The sequence below is a fragment of the Pseudopipra pipra genome, chromosome 2, assembly GCF_036250125.1.
Source record: "Pseudopipra pipra isolate bDixPip1 chromosome 2, bDixPip1.hap1, whole genome shotgun sequence".
Taxonomy (NCBI): Eukaryota; Metazoa; Chordata; class Aves; order Passeriformes; family Pipridae; genus Pseudopipra; species Pseudopipra pipra.
Genome location: NC_087550.1, coordinates 105,130,310 through 105,154,616, shown reverse-complemented (window position 1 = coordinate 105,154,616; position 24,307 = coordinate 105,130,310). Strand labels below are relative to the sequence as shown.

Below are 24,307 nucleotides of genomic sequence, written 5' to 3'. Positions count from 1 at the left end.
CCTGTGGTAAGGAAAGATAAGCATCTCCAGCTGTCAAAATCCTTCTCCTTTCTTCTATATGCAAAACTTACATCCCATTTGTGGCAGCTGAGGATGAGAGATATGCCCTTGGTTTAACATGCTTTGCAGTTAATCCTCTCCAAAGTGTGTTTAAAGCCAACAGCAGTAACTCAGTCTATTAAGGGATTTGGTCAGTGACCATATTTTAATGACCATCAGATTGACGGTGCCCCTCTTATTATTGTAATTCTCTTGTGGTACTTATGCATGCATTGCAGGTACAAGCAAAAAGGGAGGAGAGAATTTAATAAATCCTGGGGCCTGAGAGAAATGCAACCCTGGCCAGGAACAAAATGTGTGCCATTTCATTAGTTTTTGTATCATTACCTATCTCAATTTGAAGAAACAAGCTGCTTATAATTGCAATGAAGAGCCTGATATCTGATGGTTAGTATTTTAAGCACTTTAAATAGCACATGATGATATAAGCTGGAATTATTGTGCTTGCTCTAAACAGTGGCCTGTGGTGACACGGGCTGTTACAAATCTAGCAAAACACAACTCCTAGGCATAGGTACTAAGTCATAATACTATTGTACTAGGTAACTAGTACTATAGGTACATAGATAAACTGTTTTGATACTAAAAGGAATTATTTTTAATCCTGATTTCTTGATGTTTATGTGATTTCATTGAGTGTGCCTGTGTCCATATTTGCCTGAAAACTGTTCAGTCAGTAGCTAATTTCAAGCAACTTTTACAGAGCTTTTAAGAGTATCCTACTTTTGCCAGCTCTGTGAACACCAGGTCTCTGAATAGAGTTAAAAGAGACACATTTAACACCCTGATGAGACCAAAAAGAGAAAAGGAGACAGAGAAATGTTCTTATCTTATTAGACATCAGCACACTTGCTGCCAGACACAGACCTCGGTGTATTCACTGCCTGCCTCGTCACGACTCCTGGCACCGCATAACCCAGCCTGCACACAGCAGCTAAACAGCAGCAGCTGGACTTCATACCCTGCCAAGCACAGTTACACTCAACAGCACAAACACACCTGGACTTACTGCTCTGGGGTTCCCTGTGTTCCACTCTGGCGCGTGAACCTCCACGGGCTGGGAGAGAAACAAATGCATGGAAAATCAGGGAGCTGGAGAAAACACATTTAACTTCTCCATCTAGGAGCTGATTATTTTTAGCCACTGCAACAGCTTGTCGCAGGTCTCTCCTGAGTATTTATGTGCCATTGGGCTTCAACCAGCAGGGCTCTGAGCAGCCCTTACTTGTGCCCCAAGGCTATAAATTCCTAGGAGCAGAGAAAGGGACAAATCCAAATCTCCCGCAGCCTGATGGAGATCTTTAACTGCTGAGTTATTACACAGCAGGACAAGCATCTGCCTGCTTTACTAATAGAGAAGCTGCACAACTCTAGAGTATGTGTTGTATCCCTCTTGGAGGCAGGCATTTGACAGCAACTGAAAACCAGACTGCCTTGGGTAGCTCTGCTCTTGACGCTTTAAGTCCCACAGATCCATTGATGACATACCTTACCCTGTTTGTTCCCTGCATAGAGGATCCATAGAGGATCCACTCTGATGACATGGATTCCTCCAGCAAACAGTGCCTGGCACTCACTGCTCCATGCTAACGCTGTCCTCCTGGACAGGTATAAAACCATAGAAAGGCTTGTGTTGGAAGGGACCTTAAAGATCAAGGTAGTGATTCTGCAGTTGAGGAACAGCCTTCCCAGTCCTTCAGGCAGACTGAGGTGTGAGGATGCTTCCAGAGATGGTCGAGTTCAACCCCCATCAGTCCAAATGTGTCTCACCAGGGCAGAGTCACTTTCCTGGGCCTGCAGGTGACACTCTGCCTATTGCAGCCCATGGTGCTGTTGGCATTTTTTGCAGGTAGGGCAAATTGCTGGCTCCTGACAAACCTGGCATCCACCAGGACCCCCTCATCCTTCTCTGCAAAGATGCTTCTGAGCCAGATGGCCCCTGGCATGTACTGGTTGTTCCTCCCCAGAGGCAGGACTTGACACTTTCCCTGGTTAAACTTCATGAGGTTCCTGACAGCCCATTTCTCCCACCTGTTGAGGTCCCTCTGGATTTCAGCATGACCCTCTGGTGCACCAGACACTCCTCCCAGTTTTGTACCAGCTGCAAAACATTTTGCTTTCCCACAGCCAGCACACTCCTGTGGGATGACTCTGTGCTTCAGTGTGAGCTGACTGCCTTGCTTCAGCAGTTCCAGCCAGAGCTGAGCCTTCTCTTTGAGATGCTGTGGGCACCAAGAGGCCAGGGCAGGAATCTGGTCTATTTACTATTCTACAAGTAAAATTACAGTTTTAGACAATTTACAAATGAACACCCAAGGTCTGAAATGCCTCAGGTGTGCAAGCATGGAGACTGTGCCCTGAACTCTTTTGTGTAGCTCACCTTAAACTGTTAATATCTGCTTTGCAACTACTTGTCTGAAAATGTATTTCATCTGAACCAACTGCTGTGGAGGACTGAACCAGTATTTTGTTGTGAGACATGCTAGGTACAGCAGAAACCACATTTCTACCTCCAACACAAATGCTTGCCTCCCCCATCCGTATGTTTGTTCAGCCCCAACAATAAGTCATCTGTTTTTCATTGCTTTTTCTACTGGTAGCCACCAAAAATCAGTATTAAAAAATAAAAAAAAAGAAAAGAAAAAGTGGAAAAAACTCAGAATCTGAGAATTTTAGTGCAGTGCTACTAGAAATATGGGTGTATTTTTAAGGCAGCTCCATTTGGCTAAGTTCATGCAACTAGAAAGGAAGGTAAATGAAAATATAGGGTTTTTTTTTGTCATTGTGACTGTCTGTTTTACCTTTCCACAAGTAATAACAGGTTCTAAAATGTTAGAGGTTTTTTTTTGCTGAACACAGGATTTCACATGTACTTCACAACACAGGTGAAGTAAACAGAAATAATGGCATGTAAACAAAATTGCAAATGTGTCTGGGGGAAAGGTAGGGAACATGCCAAGTCTATAATCACACCTCTGTCAGCCTGGCTGCTCTCAGTTCAGATGGCAGGACAGTGCTCTCTAGGTATAATGGAGATCTATAAATAGCTGCATCATTATATAACCCAGCAGCAGTCTCATTCTCTTTCTAAATATAGGCTATGCAGCAAAGGACAGTCTGGTGATGTGTTGCTACTGCTACCGATTAATAGCATGACTCACACTGCCCAGCTAATAAAAATGAAATGTGTGCCTTGGAGGTACCACACACATATTTATAGGAGGAGAAAAAAAAAAAAAAGACATATTAGATTTGGTTTTGTGACCACTGGAGGGGAAACTGAAATCCAAGTGTATTCATAGTGCAGGGCAATAATGACTTCAAAGAAATGTGAAGCTGTCATTATTGAAATGTTTAATGTCTTGTGTTCTGTTCATAAAAAATAGTTTATTGCATTTGAGTAATTAGTGCTCACTCATTTGGGGTGTTGTAATAATCTCACATTTCCTAGTTCAACATGGCTGGCATGCTTGGAATGGGGGTTCAAAGGTGGGTCATGTTCACTCAGGGCAAATGTACAGAGCTCCCACTATCAACCAGGTGGCACATGCATGAGTGAGGGAAAGTTTTCTGTAACATATAAATACTCTTTATGGAAAGAGCTTTGAGATCAATGCAGCAAATTACATCTAAGACAGACTTTGACCTTCAAACTTTAATTATCATAAATAGTGAGGCATGTTCACACTTGTTCAGTCATACTGCCTGTGTGCTCCCTCATATCCAGCCTGCAATCAATATTGCCTTTTCACGCACAAGAATTTTACATCCACCTTTTTATATTTCCAGGTAGGGTGCTATCTCTGCTGAAGTCCTTGCTGATGTCTTTATTTAATTATTTAGGGAAGGTGAGTGTCTAACTTCAAATTGTGAATTTAACTTTGATGGAAAGTGCTGCAGTCGAGTCTCCTTATAGCTCAGTACATTGGTCTTTGCTCAGGAGGGAAAGAGCCTTCTGCAGTGAAGTGCAACACCATTTTGTACCATGATCTTCACCAATTTGTCCAGACTTTCATGTCTTTCTTTAGGAACAGTTTGATGGTCTTCCAGGAGCCTGCTTATGCAGTGAAGCAGCTCTCAACAGGAGTAAAAGTCCTGAATTGATGTAACATCTGTTACTAGAAAGAAATTGCTTGGGGAATAGAAGGAAGTCACTCCAGCATTTGCATTTCCTAGGGCAGTGAGAGGAGCTAAGCTAAGGTCTCCTCTTTCTGTTGGACAGCTCCTGTTGCAGCAACAAGACCCCTCATGCTTCCCTGGCACAGCTGCTTCTCCTGGCAGCAGGAACAGTGGCTCTGTGTATGTGCCCCACCATATCCCAAAGCCACCTCGCCCTCCTGCATAGTTCAGATGTGGCTTGGGGACACCCCTTTGCCCTCCCTCTTTCTCAGTGTCTGGAGCTGGAGACTAATTTCTGAAAACATCTGGCTGATGTCATTTACCAGGTTCACTGTTTTGCTTTCGTGTAGCTCACTATAACCCAGAAGCAAAACTATACTGACCACTGACACAGCAGGCACCCAGGTGTTTCAGCCATTGCATGAAGCAGCCCTGAGAAGGGCTCCCCAGGAGATACCTGTTGGAGCAACTGGGAAATATGTACCTCAAGGCAGCTGAGGAAGGTCCTGGTGTGAACTAAAGGTACCTACCTCAGCAGCTCACTCATCCCAGCACCCCGCTGCCACCAGCTCTTTGGCTTCCCCACACAGCCAGCAGCCGCAGTGCCTGACCCTTCTCTGCACCTGTGGGGAGAGACATCATGGTCCTGGCTTTGCTCTGCCTCCAGTGTGAACTTTGCTGTGAGATGTTCAGTGCTTTTGCTTTCAAGCTGTGATGGTTTCACTCTAGGCCTTCCTGGAGACCAGCTTATAACTAGGAAGGAATTAGGAAAGTGATCACGGAAGTATTCCATGCTATTCCTTTACGTAACTTGAGGTATAAATAAAGCCAGCAGGAGGGATCTCACTCTCTTCCTTTCCGGCGAGGTTCGAGAATGGTGGGTCCCTGTCTTGGTCTGGCTTATCTGGAGCTGAGGCCTACAGTGACTGCTGTTATCTGCCACGTGTGAGGGGAAGGCACTGGGCCGTGTCTAGCCATCCTACCTGTTCAAAGGGAAGTGGTGAGATTTTTGCTAGTTTACCTTCAGTTGGCTGGTTGACTTGCTCGGTCTTTGCCCCTTTTTGTCCTTCTCCCTTCTCTCTCCCCCTCTTCCCTTTTTGGGGGAGCTGTTTGGGATTTCTGGAGTTGTGGTGTGTGGTATTCTCGTTGTGTGTATCTGTCTCATATGTAAAATATATATATGTATATATTTTTGCTATAGCTTTGGCTGCTTGGGTCGTTTCTTTTCCCTCTCTGGGAAGCGGGTCCTTGTTGTCGAGTTTCGGGGGCTTGGCTGGAAGCCAGCTCGAAACTTGCACACACGCTCATCTCTGAATTAATCTCGGTGGTACTTCACACCATCATTTGATTTCATCTTGTGAGTTAAAAGGTAGATGGACATGCCCCTTGACATCTGATGTCAGGAAAGACATCAGGTCTGGCTCATGCACTGGTTCGGAATACCTCTGCAGCCTGACATGGACATACTCCATGGACACCTTCTTGGTGTCCTTGGACAACCGAGGTAGTTCTTGCTTGCTGCTGAAACAGATGTTGCTGTTGTGTGAGGCTGAGGGAGGTTTCGTAGCTGTGAGGCCACACACAGAAGCATTGGATGACACAATGTGAAACTTGAGCCTTGACTTCCTTCTCTGATATATTCTGTCCACAGCTTCTTCAAACTCCAGCCCTATGGTTCAACAGTAAATGAGTTGTTTCGTTACCATACAATATCCCGTGGTATTTTGATGAGGAAAATCTTAGGTTAGCAAGTGGCAGAGAAGAGGCAGTGTTATCCACAACTTTTTTTTTGCTCAACTTCTCTGACTTTTCCCAGACTCTTGTTTCAAGCAGTTAGGTGTTCTATTTGCACCTCCAGCAGCCACAGTGTCAGTAATTCTTAATTTAAACGATTTAGCTGAGTTTCCCATCACAACAATATTTTTTCTTCTCTTCCCTCTGGGTGTAGAGCTCTGCTCCAGCTGCTTCCCTTTGACAGATTTACAGTAATAAAAAATAAAATAAGAAAACGGTTCTTTTGCTTTCAAACACAAATCTTTTGTGACAGATTAGACATGGAGGGATAACCTACGCGGCTGGAGGAGTCAGGTATTTATCTGCAGGACTGCACAGCTATATTCAGCAAAGATAGGGTACCAGCAGCTTGATCTTTGTCACATGAATAACCTTAAAACCTTTTAAAACCTGGGGGAATGCTAAAGAAATGCTCAAAGGAAACTTGCACAGAAATGACAATCCTTATCATTGTGGAAGGTTTCTGCACCAAAAATCTCACTGCTGCTACACAACCCTTGCAGTCCCCAGCAGTTCCAAGTGCCCACTCTCAGCTGAGGCTGTGAAACATGGTACCAGCAGCCAGCCCACGGCTGCCTCATGCCAGGCAGGATGTCACAAACCCCCAAAATACAACTCTTGGGGGTTTCCAAGCCCAAGAACTATCATGAACCTTAAAACTACTATATGGTGAGGAAGAGCCAGACCCAAAAAGGAAAGCTACCATTTTGGTGAACAGTCATATACATAAAGATTTGCAGTTTTCCTAGGTATTTCTATGAGGCTTGAATGAATCCGAAGAGAGGCTAACCCTGATGGACAGGTAGGCAGAAGATGGCTTCCCACCAGAGCTCACTGTAAGTATTGATCTGTAAGGCATTTTTAGAGCAAATCTAACCAAATGGACACTTCTGTGTTTGTGGTAAAGTGCACTGGCACTCTTCTGCTTGCATTTAAAGTAAGAGGAGGCAGAAGAATATATTTTAGATACTCTGCTGGATCATGAATTTTCCAGGGAAAGACAAAATGCTTCTTTAGGAGAGTGCAAATCCCATGTGAGGCCTCTGGGACAGGTGTTCCCTAATGTACCAGGCTTATCAAACCCCATGCAGCAAGGAAATCCAGAGTAATTAGGTCTGAAGGCACATGTAAAAGGTAGTCTGATGGCAATGTGGTAATTAAGTCCTCAGACAAGTACCAGGAGAACGGGGATGCTCTTCTCTGCTCTACTCTCTTCCAGAAAGCACTTGCAGGTTCTCTGTCACTGGACATGTGGTGAGGCCTTGCCACTGCCCCCCATAGACTGCCTCACAATCAGGATTTAAAACTCATCCGACTGGCATTTCCCCAGTGGCTAGCTCCTGGCAGCACCCTGCCAAGGCTGTTCACTGGATCCTCCCGAAGGCTGACTGACTCCCCTCACCTTGTCTGTAACATTTCCAGGCATTAGCATCCATGCCTTCTTGGTGAATCCGCTGTGATTAATTTACAGTCTCTTCCCTGACCGATTATTTTGGAATGAGAGACAAATCATTAAACCCAAGGCCTTTTATTGATAATTTGCAAATGGGGAGATGGTTCAACTCTTGGTATTGATCATTCGTTACAGCCACTTCCCTGCGATTACACAAAACATGGCATTTGTATCTTGGATCATGCAGGTTAAAACTGCATCTAGGAAGAAAATGTGCCTCCCTGTGGCTCACTGCAAAGGCATCTTGTCTTTTGCAAAGAAACTGCAGGAGGAGGAAAGGAAAAGAAGCAATATGCTACCTAAAAAAAATATGCTTGTGGTCCTGTGGAGAACAGAAAGGTCTTCATTTATTAGTTGCAAGAAAAAAGGTTAAGGTGGAGGACAGCATGGTGCTTCAAACCTTACAAGCATAGATTGGAATTTATTGAACCTTCCAAGTTAATACACGAACAGCCAGGCCAAAGTAGAAAGATCTACAAAGCTAAACCCCATTTCTGGCTTAATAAAAGCTAATTAATAAAGTTGGGAACTGAATATCTATCCTGCCCATCCCTCTGTCTGAAAGAAACACATAGGCCCTGTCTATGTTCACATACGTCTCCAGGGCCCCTCCAGGTGTGAAAGCTTCTCCCGTCTCCTCCATTGCTTTTGGCAAGATGTGCCATATGAGTCTGCCTGACCTAGAGAAGCACAGACCATAGAGGACTTTAATACAATAAGCCAACAGAAAATACAACCGGGCTACCCTTTCCTGTGGTACAAATCTCTCAGTGTATCCCACTGAGCAATGGAGTAGGAAAGTGTGGAAGGAAAGCAGCCAAGGAAAACACACAGTAGAGCTGGTTGTGAATATGTCCAAAAGGCTCTGAAACCTTGCTGGCAATATGGCACTTCCAAAACATGTTACCTGTGTAACATAAGCAGGTTAAGGTGTTTCCATAAGCTCTCTGCCCTGCACAGTCCCCTGTGCTGCGGTAACGGCAGTATCCCACTCGGGACTACTGCACTTCCATGCACCTTCCTGCCAATGCCTCTCACCATTTTCTGCCTGCTGCTGCCTGCAGTGGGACAGGCTGCAATGCTGCCCCCTCTTAATTGCCTTCAGTTTACACTTTCATGCATCTCCACTTTCTGCCTTACTTCCTGTTTGGATGTTTTAACACTGCAGAACAGCTTCCCTTCATCCAGCATGTCCCACTGTTAACCATTAGGGGAGGAAAAATCCCCTTCACAATCCCAGTTACAGTAAGGTGGCAAAGGCTGATAAACATGAGTGATTCTAAGTGCTGCTGTGTAATTCAAGGCAATAGCTTTGAACATTTTATATCCTTTCTATGCTTAGAAATTTTTCTTTTTGGCAAACAAAAAACCAGCACCCTCCATGCTTTGCATATCCAAAGTTAATGCAGCAGGAACAATATGTTAAAACATTCTAGACAGGCAAGCAACCTTAGAAAGGTAAAACTTGAAGATTTTACCCTTCGTTAGCAAAATGCCATCGCAGATCATTCAAAAATTGGAGTTATTTAAAACCTGATGTATATTAATCCAAAAGTAATTCTAAATAGATGGCTCACTTAGCAGCTGTATTCTGTGTTGAAGCCCCTGTTAAATCTAAAATAGGTTTTATTTTATTATAGTGATAACAACAAAACCAGATGCTTTAGCCTACATTTCATGTTTGAAGGTACTACTGCTATAAAAATAATACACTGTAAGATGGTCCTACACAGTGCAGACTATGCCTTGAAGAGACAAGAAAAAAGGAATAGCCTGGCAAAGAATTATCACCTTTATTATACAGCTGAGGAACAGAAGCACTGAGCGATTAGCTGTCCTGCTCCTAATACCATAGCAAGGCTATAGCCAGACCTAATAGGGTCTGGTTGTGCCAGACAATATGTTCTCACTACACTGCCATCTTTCTTCACTGATGTAAATGGCTTATTTTAAAAGTAGATTTTCATTGACATCAACTCTGTTAACAGACACCCAATTTCTCATGGCTGAATCACACATTGAAGGTGAATAACCCTTATTCTTCTGCCACGGGTGGCTGCTATGGGCAGCTGTAGTTATAGGCACTCTAATACTACAAAATAAGAAACACGTTAATTTTAGTAAAAAAAAAAATCACCGAAGTTTTATGACCTGAAGAGAACATTAGGAAAAGATCTTGTCATCATTAACTCTGTATGCTCCTATACTGTGAAGTGACAGGTATGTGATTCTGTACAATATTGTCATAAAAAGTTCAAGATTTAAAGATCAGTAATATCCCTAATGTGCACTGGAAATGTAATAACCTGGGGCAGTGTTCAAAATACATCTGAGTCCAGGTGACTACAGTCAGAAGTTCTCACTGTGTAAAGAGCTTGTTATATGTTGGATTTGTTCTGTGGTGTTTTCCCTTTGCTGAGGAATTTTCATTCATTGATGTGGACAGTTCTCTCACTGTATGCTCAATTTAGTGGAGCACAATCCCTATGATAACAAACTATAGCAGGATAAATCTTCCTCTAGGCCAGCTGCTTTGTTTACATAACCCCGTGATAACTTTTCTAGCACTTACGGATTTTATAAGAATATTTAACTGGAAGTGTAACAGTGGGTGCAGGGAGTACAAATAAAGTAATAGTGCATTAATTTTTTTTTTCCTAAGTCACACCTGGGCTTCTAAATTATGATCTAACTAAACTGAGAGGAAGACAAGAAAATTTGAATCACTTGAGACATGAGCAGTTATTAAGAAAAGGAATGTGGGCTGGCCTTATTCTTAAGGCAGTGGAAGAGCAGACCTGATGCCTCAGGTGGTTTATGTTCCTATAAACCTCCATAAAGGGTACAGGAACTGCATTGCAGTCCCCATTGGAACTGACCCAGAAATATACAAAATGAGACCTGATTTTTTGTTGCAGACAGAGTTTTCTGCCGGGAAAATGGCTCCCCCTGAGACTTCCAGCTCTCTCAAGCCCATCCAGGCAGACTCCACTGATAATTGTTGTTCCCCTGAGGACTGAGGGCCAAACCACTGGTGACACCAAAGTTAGTTTCAAGACTCTGTTGCTTTTCCTTGGTGCCAGATTTTCCACCTGTGCTTCTGCTTTTGCCTTCAATGTACTCACAAGCTGCAGGAGCTGTATCTAGTGTTGATGCCTCACAGTTGACTGGCAGCAGGTGGGCACAGTAACGGTCTCTCTCCTCTTCCTATTTTTATTCAACCTTTATTTTATCACACTAGCTAGCTACTTTATTTGTGAAATAGAATTAATATCCCAGGTGCAATCTATTCCAAGTCTTTCCCAGACAGAAATTTTTGGCAGCCCTTAATCTGAATATCAGGGGTCCTGCTAACTGTTTTCAGTTTCTAGTCCTCACCAGGAGGAGCCAAAGCACTGTTGTCTTGTTATATATTGCTTCCATATTCACTGGCAGCTAGAGAGCCCAGTCACACAGAAAGGCAGATCGTCATCTCAGAGAGAATACGTCTATGGATTCACCAAAAAGGCACAAGTTAGAAATGAAGCAAATATGGAGACAACAAAGACAAAACAAGATGACAGCAGAATTCGTAATTTCTTCCATTTTTCAAGCAACTCTGAGAGTCAGCTGTGACCTCTTTACAGAAGTCATCACACTGCAAGCAGAGATGTGTTTAAATATTATTCAGACAAGAAAGGGTGTCCTATTCTTCTCCTAACTTTCTCAGCCAATCTGCCTTTTGCAACAGACATCTCTGCTTTCATGAAATTGCTTTTCTTTTTCCTCTCTTACTAGTCATAATTGTACATAAATCTTTATCACAGAAGTTTGCTACTCTAGTGAGACCACTTTCTGCAACTTAAAGAGCTGAGAAGCACATTACATTGTTAGTCAAAAGGGCAGGAGAAAAAAGGTTTGAGATTTCTAACTTAATTTGAGCTATTCTGTGCTCGTGTTGTGCAATAATGTTAAAAGTAAAGTGTGGGCAGACACTGATTTTATAGTGCCTGAACTTCTTCAGGGCCTCTTCCCAACAACAGTGCAATAATTCACTTACTGTATGAGCTACCCTGCAGAGAATGACATCATGTTCCAAACCTGTGGAAGAAAAGCAAGACAGAGCTAATAAAGAAATGTTTTCTTCTGCATTTGTCAAGGATTGAAGGCCAATTGATTTTTCAGACCAGTAAAAAGCAATATGTATCTTTTCAGCACCTTGAAATGCAGGTCCAGTGGTACTTTTCCTTGTAACTTTGGGAAGCAAACTGCTTTCAGTATTTCCATGACAATTTTCTCCTATTGCTAGTCAAGTTGCTTCATTATTTCTAATGGGAAAAAAATTATTTTGGGAGGAAGTCTTTCTTGGAGAAAGATCAGATAGCAGCATTTCTCTGAGTAAGTACAATATAAAAACCAAAGTGTTCACATTGACAGAAGGCTGGATTGTTAGACTAATATGTACATTTGGAGAGGAACACTGTGATCTTGTAATAGGAGGGTAATGCAGCTCCTTACAAGGTAATGGAGATGAAGTAGAAACAAAACCTTTATACCAAAGCTTATCCTCTTCAGATTTAATTTGGGTTCCCCATTGTATTTGAGTCTTTCCTTCTGTAATAGACTCTAATGCTTGAGCCATAGCAGAGGTATCTGGGTCTCTGCTAGGATAAAGCTAAGGCAGATTTTCAAGCTAGAATTCCCTCCATGGGCAGTTTGCCGTGTGCCTCTGCCGACTGCTGCCATTTTAGATTAGGCTGTAAGACGGGAGTCTGTGTAAATTTTAATTGTAGCTAAACCAGAAAATTACCTACTTGCTCTTTCAGTGATCATGTGTGCTGGATGAGTGCACTCCAGATTTCAGTGCCTTCTGAAAGGGTGCAAATTCAAGGTTATACTTCATATTATCTATTTGCTCTTTAAATATTTTCTTCTTTTCCAGCTAGGTGGTATGCCAGAGCCCATAAACCTCTTAATATTCTAGCCTTACTACACAGCTTTTACAAACAAGGTCATAGACAACAGAGGAAAAACATATAATTAATAATTATCAAGACTTACTGCTGTGTGGGCTGCAAGTCCCTGCTCAGAAATTAGAACCAAATTATTTCAGGCTTTAAAAAAGGTAGTTAAAATATCCAGAATACTCAAATTAACTCCTCTGAGAGACTACACCAGCTCCATTAGCTCTCTGCATGTATTTTTCTCCATGCTAACACATATCACATGTTTCAAATCACAGCAGCCAGTTCCTTCCCACTGCACTTGCCTTGCTCCCCACACTCCCTGAAATGCCTTTCCAGTTCCCCTTGCCTTGTCTCCTTCACCCCACCCCTGTGTTAATGCCAACTGATCTGTAACAACCACATAGAATATTAAGGAGAGCTGGTCAAAAAAAGGAAAAATATTTCAAATGAATAACTGCAAAAATAAGTAATGCAATGATAGAATGAGAGGAAACTACCAAGCAAGGTAAACCTTTATCCAGAGTATTTCTAAACGACTTGATTTAAACAGTATATGGTGACACTCATTATTAGAATCTGAAAGTTATCCAGGGAATTGTTGAGTATGTGTAGATTTTAAGACTAGAAGGCACCAATAGGTTACCTAATCTGACTCTGGGCATAATCCTGGATATTGAATTTGTCCCAGGTTCCCCTTGGAAATCCAGTGGTTTATTATTATGTAAAGAATTATTTTCTAGGCAAATGTTTATATAACAATCTAGGACTTGCTAACCTACCAGTGAATTTCCAGAAAGAAATTTACTTTGGGTTTGGAAACATGAAAAATGGAGTATACATCCCTCTAAGGGACATTTGTAAGGGGTGGACCAACCCACTCTCCAAAAGCACTCCCTGAGAAGGTCTGTCCTCTTTGTGGAAAGTAACCCCTGTGTCTCAGATTTTGTATCTTTCCTCATCAAACATTGTACTTGTCCTTTGCCCAGAGACAAGGTCTGTGGTTAGTCAAATAGTACTTCAAAGGCATCTCTTTTCTCCTAGTAAAATAATAAATTATTGACTCTTAGATTGTGATATAAACACGTTCACCTAAAAGACAATTACTTATGTTCTTCTGGCAAATAATAAGAGGGAATCAGATTAAGAGCATTTATTCCATAAATAAAAAGTAAGATTGTATCCAAACATCTGTCACCAAACTAAATGTTTCTGCAACCCAAATCCATTTGTTAATTGTCTCCTCTGCCTGGAATGCAGCTGTTTAAGTAATTTCTGAAGTAGTATCTATGTCATTGACAGACATCTGTGCAGATAATACTCTATAAATAGAGAAGCAATCACTTCTTTCTTTTCTTTCCTCCTCCCACCCACCACTCTCTGCAGTGATATCAAGGGAGTCCCAATCCTGGTATTAATTTCTTTTTAGCTGAAATGCACCCATAAACTTTTGCCAAGAACAAATGAATGAAGGAAAGTGAAGATCATTTTTCTTAAGCTGAAAAATATTTTTAGATACCAACCATAGAGATTTCTTAATATTAGAAAAGGGCAGGATTTGCTGAAATAGAAAGAACTTAAAAATAGCATTTAACAAATAGTACAGCATCTATTATTTATCTCAGCAGTGTGTGGATAAAGGCCCAAAGCAAACTATTTGACTTTGAAGATGAAACAAAAAGAGGAGGCAACTACTATAAAAACTTCTTGTATTTTCTTTGTGAAAATATTTTCTTGAAATATAGCCTTCACCTAAACCAATCTTGCTGAAGAAAAATAAAAATAAAAAAAAAGCTTTAGTTGTTTCCAAATGTTCAGAAGTTTAAAAGAAAGAAGAAAATTCTGTACAATGTTTCATAGGTGAAAAACATTTTGTGGAGAGACCAGTTCTGTGGCTCTCTATAGAGCTACAGTTCTCCCATTGCACTGCAAGCACACTGCATCATGGACTTATCACAGAGTAGTTCTCGTGTTCCAGACCCAGAACATCTGAACTTGATTGAGTACTCCTTAGGTAAAGGAAGGAAAAAATTCTTGAGAAACTTTGTCATGAAACATATACTAATTACAGTATTATTTAAAAATAAAACATTTCAAAGTGTACTTTATTTTACAGTTTGAGGGACTATTCAAATACGAAAGTTCATATATTATTCACTTACAAAGAAAATGAGTTATTACTCTAAAATGGAACATATAGAGCAGGGCAGAAAATTCTGTCATGACATAGTTTTGAATTTGAGGCATTCCAGCCAGTAATTGTTCTGTTTCCAAGAAACCTGTGCTTGACAGCAGGCTTTATATAGGGACAGTTTAAGTAAAAAAAAAAAAAAAAAAGCTCCTATGAAATGTCTTCAACAGCAGAGAAACAACTGCACAGGTCCAATGTGAAGGTAACTTAGTAGGGGTTGTGCTTACTGTTGTCTTCAGAAAAATATTTTTGCTTAACTTTCTGCATTGCATAAAATAAGAAAATTCCATACACTAGCTTGCGCCTCTCTGCTCAGCACAGTAAAGGATCTTACAATGACTTTGAGAAAATCAGGGTGACTTGGGGTTCTCATGGATTTGCTAGGCTTCAGCAAACAACAGCGCAGAAAATTAGCCAAATGTTTCATTATTCAACAATTTAATTTAACTCAGTGTTATTATGTGCAAATTTTAGCATATGCACAGTCTGTACTAACAGCACCAACTTCCATTAGAAATATTTCTAAATAATATGAGATACTTGCAATTATCAAGGGATGCAACTGCTATTTCTGAACACCTACCTCTCAAAATATCTTAGTTCAGTTCATATCAAGGTTAGTGTTAGCTGTTTGCATAATATAGCCTGCTAATTGAAATTAGCATCTTCCACAATTAGCTGAAAACCTTTCTTTAGCATGAGTGTGGTGATCTGTTGGGTTTTCCTTGCCTAAGTGTGATATCACAGCATTTAAAAATACTCTGCATGGACCTAGATTGCCATTCAAGCTATACTAAAAGGCAGCACTGCAACTGCTTGTTGTGTAGACTCACTTCTTGTTGCTCCGGGCAACCTGATCTAGTGGGTAGCATCCCTGGGGAGGGGGGTTGGAACTGGATGATCTTTAAGGTCCCTTCCAACCCAAACCATTCTACGATCAGCAAAACTAGACTTGCATTGCTAATTCCACCAAGACCCTAAAGAAACCCATAAAAAGAGTGCAATTCATTTTTACAAACCTGATAAACCATCCAGGAGACCGATCTGTTTCACCCCAAGCTAAAACATACAAGAGCCCAGTGTGACTGATGAGATATGGTCTACACACTACACAGTTTAGGCACAGGTTTGGAAAGTCTGAACTGAAACCCTGACAAGTGCACTGTTCACAACCACCAGTGCTCATGGTAGAGAAAAATGGAGAGTCTGACCAAACACCAACTAATTTAAAAGCCCACATGGCAGAGCACATCACAGAGAGTCCTGAGTCCCCAAGCAGCACTGCCCCAGCAGAAAGAATGCCAGGAAAACATCTAGCAGAGAACAGCTTGAGGCTAAACTTTGTGTTAATTTGCTTCCCTACCTCAATCTTTTCCTTTTACTGAAGGCTTTTACAACCACTGCATTTGTCAATGTCAGACACAGACAAAAAGGAAGGCAGTCAGGACAGAGATTAGTGGAAAACTGGCCAAGGGTTGCTCCCTACATTCAGTCAAGTCCTTGTGTCTTGAAGCATGACAGCTTAAATTTTTTGAAGCAGTTATGTAAAATTGAGGCTGCAGTTTTGTCCCTTGCAGCAGCAGGTCATTCTGCCCTCTGCTCTGGCCAGGAAGGCTCATCTTTCTGGCAGGGAGCAGAGAGAACATATTTTAAATTAACTCCTTGGCTGCCCATGAAGAACTGCTCCACAGCAGGCTGGGAAAGTGCCACACCACTTCTGAAGACAAAAACCACCTTCTCATGATGAAGGACAAAAAGTCCAGTTTAATGCATTGTCCATGTGTGTGGTGCTCTCTGAGCTTTATCTCTTTGCTCCTAAATGATGAGGCCGCAGGTGTATTTGAAAGCCAGGGGGTAGATAGACGAATTTGCTGTCATACTTTTTTTTCAGTTTGTGTCAATTTTACTTTATTTTGCCAACAACCCCACAAAGGAGTTTACTAGCTGACCTTTCTTAGATGTGTTGTTACATGTCTGGAAATCAATTTCTAGAGCTATCTGTTGTCTTTTTTTTTTTCTTCCCTGTAGCACTTTGAAATGTGGAGGCTGGGGAGAGATAAGTGATATAGGTTTGCTGGACTGGCACAAATGTAACAGGGACACAATTTATGACTCACCTCATTCATGGTAGATTATATGCTCTTGAGATGCTTGATGATTTATAGCTGATGTAAATTGTGATACTTACTGTGCCATTAGCAAAACCATTGTCTCTGTCGTGAAAACTTAGGATCAATATATGTCAGCAGAGACAGAAACAGTATTGTGAGCTTGATGATAAAAATGGATATGTGGAGAAGGATTCTAGGATTCCATTTGACACAGTCCTTTCAAAATGCTAAGAATAGCAATTTTAATAATGAAAATCCTGAAGTCAGGTAGTTATGTCCTTTCCAGTTGTGAGGTATGTGGTAATGGCCAGAGTGCATTAGCACCCTCCCTCAAAAAACAAAATTTGCAAGTCACAACTAGGAAAAACTATCCTGTGACATGATGCTGCCAGCCATTTCCTAGATAAAAACTAATAATATGTTGGAATATTACTTGTTATAATGAAAATTAATTCCCAGAATTAATTCCCATAATTAATTTTATTCTGCAATTAAAAAAAATGTGTTTTGTAGTACTAATCAGAGCCTTCCACCAAAGAAGAGAATCAGCACCATACATTTAGGTTACTGAGCACAGGCTGGGTGTCACACTGGATAGGCAAACATCTGAGATAAAGCTTTGGTAAGCAGGCCACTGACTACAGTCAGTTCACAATAAATAGTCACACAAACTACTTACTCAAAGTAATTTTAAAAATCATTGCTCTTCAACTGACAATGAAGATTAACTTCAGTTGTGTTCCAATTATCAATCCCTGAAGACCATCACTAGTGACCACCAACATTGATTAAAATTCTTTAAGACCCATAGTCCGGGCAATTATCCATTCACTTCATTCCTTATTGTCTACTTAACTAAACATGTCTCACCAATTTGGCTATAAGGATATGGAAACTGGCTATGGAAAACCACACCAAATGCTTTGCCAATGTCAAAATATTCAACATCCACTGCTCTCTCCTCATTGTGTCATCAATCTTGTCACAGAAGGCAATCAGTTCCATCAGGCACAATATGCTGCTGGTAACTCCACGCTGGTTGTTTGCAGTCACCTTTTTGACATTCCAGCACCTGGATGGGACCTCTAAGAGGACTTGCTCCATAAACTTTGTCATGTCCTTCCGAAGCTGCTATAGAGCAGCCACATGGTGACATTGGCCCACTTTTCTGCTGCTCCTAGAGACATCCCATCTGCTCCATCTGGCTTGTATATGTCCAACTTGCTCGAGTACTCCCTTACTCCATCTTCCTCTCCTTTGGGTGCTGCTGCACTCTCACAAACTCTGCAACCAGGTTCAAGAACGTGAGAGGTCTGAAGGCAAGCATAAAAGGCAAAAAGGCACCAACTCCCTCTGCCTTTCCCACATCCTTTGCCCCTCAATCTCTACTGCATTTAACAGCAGGCTCTCAATTTCTTTAGCTTTCCTTTTTAAATTCTGTTGTAGAAGCCCTTCTTCTTGTCCTTCACATCCCTTGCTAATTTAAACTCCAGCTGCTCTTCTGGTATCTCTATGTTTTCTTATATACAGTAAATTAGTTAAATTCATCCCACTGGTAGGAAGAAAAACTCTAAGGAAGAACTCACTGGAGCCATTCACACAAGGGAACCAGCCAAATGCATCTAAATCTTTCAAGACTTGGAAGCAGCAACCAGATGGAAAGGGACAATTTCCAGATGTCAACCCTCCATGGAAGATTTCAAATCCTGAAAGAAAACAGCTCATAGAAAATTCATCTTATAAGAGACATTAGAGAAAGAAAATTCATTGTTCTCTTTTGTTGCTGTGTAACTCAAATCTTTTCCCAAACTCTGACTCTTGCTCTATATTTTTAATTCCCAATGCACATTAATTACCAATTGTATTTTAATATTCTGTCAGCACATTATATCTATTTTCTCTTGGAAAACTGGGGGTTTTTTTCCCATGGGGCATAAGATAAGCACTTTATTAATTAAGCTGCCTAGAATGAATTCAGATGATTGGGAGTGCTACCACTTCTGTCAAGTATGGCACATCATTGTTTGGAAAGATGAAAGACAGCTCTGAAAAAAAAAAAGAAGAGAAAAAAAAGAAAAGAATAAAAGTCAAAAATCCACGGTTTAGCACACACTCAAGGGACAAAGCACTGTGTCCTTCAAATCCTTGCTTTCTAAGGACTTCCTAGGAGAATCTTGGTGCAAACAAAATTTTGGTAAAAAAGGGTTTCAGTCTTCACAATGAAAGACTAAAATGTTTTCAACATATATATATATAATATAATATAATATATATTTATATATTATATATATAAATATAAAAACCCTAGGAGAAGACAATATGAGTTCTCAATCTTTCCTTCAAAGATTTTAGTTTGCTGCCAGGCATTAACCTTCTTATTTCATGTGAACTACACTGTAGTTCATAGAGGGTTCAACACATTCACTGTCTTTGCTACGAGAAATTTGTGACATTTTTTCATTAAATACATTAGGTGTGAAAATAGCAGGAAGAGAAAACAGTGACTATAAAAAGAGGACTGGTCTCTTGTCTTTTTTTTCAAGTGACTTTCCAGCCTGAGGTTGTCACTGCAGAGCTAAGACTATAATTCATATCAGCTATTTGCCAAAATTATCTCCTCTTGTCTTTGATGGCAAATGTTTTATCTCTTTTTGTTTTGAACTTTTTTCAGTGATGCGTAAGGAAGGAGTCCCAGTTTTGCTTCATTTTCCACTAAAACAAAGCCCGTACTTAGTTACACATTAAAATCTGCTGCTTGGTATATTAATGCCCAGAGCCAGCCTGACTCCTCCTTTAGTCCCTGCCTTCAGGCATACTTCTCTTTCCATGGCAGGGATCTGAAGCAGCAGGTTTCCAGTTGTATTCCAACTTAAAATGGCAAATAGTAAGCTGCTTTGAAATAGTTCATTTACACATCACCTCTTGCACTGTTGTACATTGCCCCTATGAAATGCTCTTCTGGGATGATATAACTGTTAGCATCTTGATTTCTTTCTCCATACGTGTTTTTTTTGGCTCCTGCAGCCTCTTCCCGTATCAGCTTGAGAATCAGCCTTCTGTTTCTCATTTCATATGGTATTTTGGCTGATGCCCTCCTGTTTAATGAGTGTCTAGTCACTTAAGTCAAGGCCTAAAAGGTTTGCCTGGAAAATGAAAAGGCTTTCATGAGGGGGTCACTTTAGATCTTCTTAGATGTATTCATGCTGCATATTTTGACTCAAATTCCACCCAGTACCTGTCTCCTTTTGTGCAGCTTGTGAGAGCAGCTTTTAAACTCTTGCTTTTAAACACTCAGGATTTCTATCACAGTTTCACTTCTCTGTTTTACCACACCTATAATCATACGTCCTGTGTGTCATCTTGACAGAGAGAGCAGGGATCTTTCAGTTCCTGTACTACATAACATAGTTAGCCAATTCCTGCCATATCTGAAAATTATTTTTAAAATAATAATTTATCTGAAAATTATTTTTAAAATCACATATTTCAAAGTAAAATCTTTCCAGAATTAAAGGTTGCTTACAAGGAGTTGTATTTGTTGGTGATATCCACCCTCTGCAGCATCAAAACCAAGCACATCTTGGGCACTCTTCATGTGCCCTCTGAACTCCTGGGAAATTTAACTTTGATGAGGAGACATTCAGTGTTTCTGTTCTTTCATTTGGAGCCTCCCCCACTGTACTCTTGACACCAAGGACATTTCACTCAATCACCTAAGAGAAGGACCTGTCACCTTCAATTCCACCTGATCTGTCCTTGTTTCCTGAGCTACCACCTAATATAACACTATCCAACAAACCAATCTAGAAATACCTTAAAATGAAAGTTTTTCACAGCAGGCATCAAATCCAGATCAGCAAATTTTAAGCCCATATCTTCCTGTGTGAAATCATCTCTCTCCAGCTAAAACATCCCTCTTGCACTCCTCTGTCCTGCCAGCTTGTCAGGAGTTAGGTACTTTGGTACTGCCATACCCTCTACCTGGACGTGGTACAGGGATTGGCAGAAGGTGAACACCGTGCCTGTGATCTCCATGCAGTGCAGGTCTTCTCCCAGCCAAGTTAAACATTCCTCTTTGGGACTTCCATTGCTTTTGGCAATGTAAACACTTGAATAACTTTACACCAGTCCACTACAAGTTAGGCTCTGAAAAGTTTTGATGCTGTGGGAGGGCTGGAAAAATAGTTAGGAAAAACTAGAGTGCTCCATCTATCACAGAGCAGAGTAAAAATGGTGTGTACAGGGGCAGCTCTGAATTCTGGACAGAAGGCACCAAATACTTTTTTTATCTATAAAAGCAGGCAGAGAGCAAGGCAGCACATAAAGTGCCACATCACTTCTCAGCCTTTTGGCTAAGATCAAGTGTAGTATCTGTTCTTACCAGTTTAATTTTTTTTTTTAATATTAGGAAAAAAATTTTTACAGAGAGAGTAATCAGACATTGGAATGGGCTACCTGGGGAGGTGGTGGATTCACCATCCCTGGAGGGGAAACTGGATGTAGCACTTGGTGCCATGGTCTAGTAACCACAGTGGTGTTGGATCAAGGGTTGGACTTGATGATCTTGGAGGTCTTTTCCAACCTGGCTGATTCTGTGATTCTGTGATCTCTCAAGGTTTCAGTGATCCGTTGCTCACAGGAGTGTTCCTGAAGGCTCCTCACTCCTCTGGTGCACTACAGGGAGGCCAGGTTTTCACTGTGGTGAAAGGTCCTGCTTGTGGATGGTCTGCAGGAAGTGCTGTGTGAGTAGGCGGTGCTGGTGTGGTGATGCACGATGCAGGGCTGGAGGACAGGAGAGGGGCAAAGCCCCAGGCCTCCAGGTGGGATCTGCAGAAGGTGGCTCCTGAGGCAGGGAAAATGGTCCTCATACTTTGATTAAGGTTCCTGATTTGCATGCCACTGGGGAGAGTGTGTAGGTAAGAGCAGGATGTTGGATAAATCCATTTAAAAGCCCTTAGAAGTGACAGGTAGCAAATTCCCACCACACACATACACTTCTCTTTTTTAAGGAACGGTGTAGGGTCAGCCCCAGGTTTAACCAGACACCAATTGCTCCCTATAACACAGAGAAGTGACCTCTCACAGCAGTGCAGCTCCACGCTCCTTCTCCTGGCTGTGCCTGTATAGCTCAACTCAAAAGAAGGCACTGGAGAGTTGCTTTGTGGCAGTAAATACACAAGGAGCAAGACAAAAACATCAGACCCTGAAATTTAGGGAATGACTGCAGCAGAGCTCCTAATCCCACTTGAAAGGATGGGCTCATGTCCAATTACAGGTTTTTTCCAATCCACTGGGAAAGCCATTACACTGATGGCAATCGGATTGGTGCAGCCATGGCAATCTTGAAAGCATTTAGGATATCTTTGATTAAATGATATAGTGGACAAAGACTGAAATTGCTTCTCTAGCAAAACCCCAGCATGAATAGTTTTTTAATTAAAATTAGGTAATCTAGCACTTTCACTTCTAAAATCACATGAAAGAGAGAAGACAAAAGCAAGGGATAGGAGAAAGGGAAAACGCCTCTTTGTTTTCTCTACTGACTGATTAGCACAACACTGGTTTTAAAATCCCTTTGCTTCCCCATGTAATGAGGTTGATCAAAATTCTCTAAAGAAATAAAACAGCTGCACAGACCTCCAAAATCACACTCTTCTCTACTGCGTGTGCATTGTATTCTTTTCAACAGCTTTGTTTCCAAATTATTCTTTCCCCTTCATTGCCTCTGAAAGTCTATTACTGGATTTATTAAAACAAAGCTGAATAAGCATGCTGAATACAGACATAGTGATTGTCTCAACACATGTTTGTGCAACGACTACTGTGCCAGCAGGTCTGAGCTGCTGGCTGTCACTGAATTGAGGCAGAACAAAGGAAAACCCAGCTGAAAGAATGAAAGTGTTCACTAAAGAAAGGTTCCATATTTTGCCCTTCTATCCTATATTGAAGACCTGAAATAGTAATTATTAAGCTGAAGTCAGACCATGACATTTTATTTCAACCCAGGCTGGGAGGAGAAATGTTTTTATATTGTCTCTAACATGACCTGACACCTTTCCCCTGTCTGAGGCTGGGTTGAGGTAGTGCTGCTGCTGCTGCAAGCTGTGCCTTCCAGGGAATCAGCCCGTTTGGGGTGGCTTGGGAAAGGACCATGCTGCTTGCTTCCCACTGCTGCCTGGCTGTGATTTGTGAGGGAGAAGTGATGAGGAGAAGCTGGTGGGCAGAGCACACCGTGCACATGCACTGCACGTGCACACTCTGTGTACACACACCACACACAGGCATTGCACACATTTGTGTTGCACACATGCATTTTACATACATGCACAGAGAAGGAGAGGGAATGCATGAACCCTGGCAGATGGGGAGGTGGCACACCAGTCCTCATGCCATTGCCTGTGTCAGTGCTTACGCAAACCAAGGTGTGCCCAGTTGCTTAAGCAAACCTTTCTGGGCCAAGCCCCTTCCTCTTCCCCATTTCATTTGTTTTTGCACAGGTAGACTTCCCTAAGGAAGCAGAAGTTTTAAAGAATGGGGTTATACCTGACACAGTGAGGAGGAAGCATTGTACCCATTGATAAAGTGAGAAGTGGCGCTGGAGCTGCTGCTGATTCCTCAGGAAAGTGGTTGAGTCACCATCACCGAAGGTATTTAAAAGACATGTAGAGATAGCATTTAGAAACACGGTTTAGTGGTGGACTTGGCAGCATTAGATTAACCATCTTTTCCAGCCTAAGTGATTCTATGATTCCTCTCTGGGCAGCATGGGGGTGCCCTGTTTCCTACCAAGCCCTCCTACTGTGCTGCACTCCCCATAGTGAGGGGTTTTGTTCCTCACTCAGCCCATCCAGCTGAGATGCTTTTTTGAGATTTTTTTTTTTGAGAATCATCTCAAAACAAAGGGAAAGACACACTCGCAGGGAGAGGCAGTTCTGCAGATGCCCACAGCTATAACACTGCTCGAGTTTGCACAAGCAAGATGCAGGTGCTTTCATTACTGGCCTCAGTCATCAGGATGGCTTGAGTTTTCCCACCTTCTTGATTTTCCTGAGAAATTAACTTTAATTTCTTGGTTGGGACAGAAGATTTCTTTGTTTTGCTAAGTGGTACCATTTTAATGTCTTGGATGTAGTGCAAGGTGCACAGGGCAAGCACACACTACCTTCTTGACAAGCAGCTTTATGTGCTTGTGGTAAACCACCCATCTCCTCCCCAGCCACCACACACCCCAGCAGCACTGTCCCTGTCACGGGCACCAACTCCAGTAACACAAAACTTTTCTGTCTCATCATGGAGACAAAACCAAACAAAAACACTTCAGTGTCATAAATAAGCTCACACTCAGTTCAGTAGGACACACTGAGTTTACTTTAATGATTAGTAGAATTGTATCTGGAGAAGTCAAGTTGAAAAAGCAGCTCTGCAATTCTGAAACGGTGATAAAGCGACCCTTAAAATGTTTAAAAATATGAAAATGCAATATCTGCTAAACAAGAGCAAACAGAGTCAGTCCTGTGCAAATGACCGAGAACAGGGCAGATTTTGAAAATATCAGAGGCTAGAAATTTTTTTCTGTCTAGAAGAAAATATGTGTTCCAAGTAGTTATAAGTCAATAAACTCTATGTGCAGTTATCC

The 24,307-nt window shown here is 41.5% G+C and overlaps 1 protein-coding gene and 1 non-coding gene across 2 annotated transcripts in view; both read left to right on the top strand.

The window, feature by feature from the left end:
• LOC135410240 (uncharacterized) overlaps positions 1–24,307 on the top strand; it is a 370,146-nt gene that overhangs the window by 289,178 nt on the left and 56,661 nt on the right. The gene's annotated exons all lie outside the window — the stretch shown is intronic.
• On the top strand, positions 21,004–21,202 carry LOC135410550 (U2 spliceosomal RNA). The gene has a single exon (XR_010428739.1). It is a non-coding gene; the product is annotated as a U2 spliceosomal RNA (small nuclear RNA).